We start from the raw sequence: 2,580 nt of genomic DNA, 5'->3' as shown, positions 1-2,580 counted from the left end.
CTTTGAAGCAGGTTCTCATCAAGGATTTGCCTGTATTTGGCTCCTTTCATTGTTCCCTCTATCCTTACCAGTCTCCTAGTCCCTGCCACTGAAATGCATCCCCATAGCATGATGATAACACCACCATGCTTCATGTTAGGGGTGGTGTTAGACTGGTGATGAGCTGTGCCTGGTTTTCTTTGAATTCAGGCCAAACAGTTCCATTTGTGTCTCATCAGACTACAGAATATTTTGCCTTATACTCTCAGAGTCTTTCACATGCCTTTTTGTAAACTCCAGGCCTTTTGCCTTTTTCTAAGGAGTGGCTTCCGTCTGGCCACTCTCCAAAAAAGCCCAGATTGGTGAAATGCTGTAGAGACTGTTGTCCTTCTGGAAGGTTCTCCCATCTCAGGCAAGGAACTCTGGAGTTCTGTCAGAGTGTTCATTGGGTTCTTGGTCACCTCCCTGAMCAAGGTCCTTCTTGCCTGGTTGCTCATTACGGCCGGGGCAGAGTCTGGGTAGTTTCATATTTAACATTTCCCAATGATGGAGACCACTTTGCTCATGGAAACGTTMAACCCTCTGGAAATTGTTTTATACTCTTCCCCAGGTATATATCTCAGAGATCAAAGGACAGTTCCCTGGACTTCATGGAATAGTTTCTGCTCTGACATGCGCTGTAAACAGTGGGACCTTATATAGACTGGTGTTATTCTTTCTAAATCATGTCCAAACAATTKAATTGGACACAGGTGRACTCCAGTCATGTTGCAGTGWCATCTGAAWGAYGGYAAAAGGAAATTGGATGCACCTGAGCTCAATTTGGAGAGTCATGGTAAAGKGTTGTGAATACTTATGTAAATGAGATATTTCTGTATTTCATTATTTTCATAGATTTCTACAAACATGTTTTCACTTTGTCATTATGGGGTATTGTGATGTCATTATGGGGTATTGTGATGTCATTATGGGGTATTGTGTGTGAGAGAAAAAAAGACATTTAATCAATTTTGACTTCAGGCTGTAACACAACAGAATGTGGAATAAGTCAAGGGTATGAATACTTTTTGAAGGCACTGTATGTGCCAAAAACACAATAACAAATATGTTGTTATAATCACAATTTTGGCAGCCATTTATCCCCATAGCTGTCCTTTCACCATGCCCATAACATGATACTAAGTCACATTTACAAATGCTTGTTATTAATGCAATAATRTATTAATATACACTGATTGTACAAAACATTAGGAACACCTGCTCTTTCCATGACATAGACTGACCAGGTGAATCCAGGTGAAAGCTATGATCCCTTATTGATGTCACTTGTTAAATCCACTTCAAATCAAATGTAAATGGAGGGAAGGAAACAGGTTTATGAATGCTTTTTAAGCCTTGAGACCATTCAGACATTGATTGTGTATGTGTGCCATTCAGAGGGTGAATGGGTAAGACAAAATATTTAAGTGCCTTTAAACAGAGTATGGTAGTTGGTACCTGGCGCACCGATTTGAGTGTGTCAAGAACTGTAACGCTGCTGGGTTTTTCACGCTCAACAGTTTCCCATGTGTATCAAGAATGGTCCACCATCCAAAGGACATCCAGACAACCTGACACAACTGTGGGAATCATTGGAGTCAACATGGGCCAGCAACACCTTGTAGAGTCCATGCCCCGACAAATTGAGGCTATTCTGAGGGCAAAAGGGGGTGCAACTCAATACTAGGAATGTGTTCCAAATGTTTTGTACATAYCCATACCTCATATCTATTTCTATCTTTAAAAAAATAATTATTGAAGAAATTAAATATATTTACAATTCAGAGCTAACAAAATATTTAAATTATTTATGCAGAATCCAAAGGAATTGACAAAAATTATATTTAAAAAAATGTAACTGTCCAACAAAAGAGAATAACGGAAGAACTAAATACATTTAAACAAAACCATTTCTTTTTTAAAKAATAATAATACAGTTACAAGCTAAATGAACTATTGGTCTGATTGAATCTAGGCCTAACTCTTGTCCAGTGTGAATTCGTCCTGGCAATTTTTATGTTTCGCTAACCCATATTTTTCTTAAAGTTACATTACATAATTTCGTTGCAGATTATTTTGGCTCTACCAAACCCTAATCTAGGGCTTAATCCACAAGGTTTTGACATAATATAGGGTTTAAAACTAATCCCTAACTTTTTGCCAGCTCTAGTTTCCTGTACAGCTCAATCTGAGCCTAAGGCCACACCTGACACCAACAAATGCCTACAAAGCCACCAAGAAATGTGTTGGGGTCTATTTTAAGATGAGTCCCACCCTAAAAAATATCCATATACTTTTTTCTATTACCAGAGAAAATATATACTCTTTTTTCCGACTGAAACCCAGGGAAAGTGGCTGGTTGGACGCACCGTCACATATATAAAGAATCACGTGGGGACCATAGGCATGGTCAAACGCTAGATACCTCCAACACAGCAGCTCTCTCTGTGGTTCTTTCTCAAAGACTTTAAGGCATACACGAGAAACATTACTCTCTTTCTCTGTTACATACTACCAATCAGAATAATTTGAAGCATTTTTAAACGTTAAAACATGATTTTT

Source organism: Salvelinus sp. IW2-2015, unplaced genomic scaffold (assembly GCF_002910315.2).
Source record: "Salvelinus sp. IW2-2015 unplaced genomic scaffold, ASM291031v2 Un_scaffold1117, whole genome shotgun sequence".
Classification (NCBI taxonomy): Eukaryota; Metazoa; Chordata; class Actinopteri; order Salmoniformes; family Salmonidae; genus Salvelinus; species Salvelinus sp. IW2-2015.
This window is presented reverse-complemented; position numbering follows the sequence as displayed.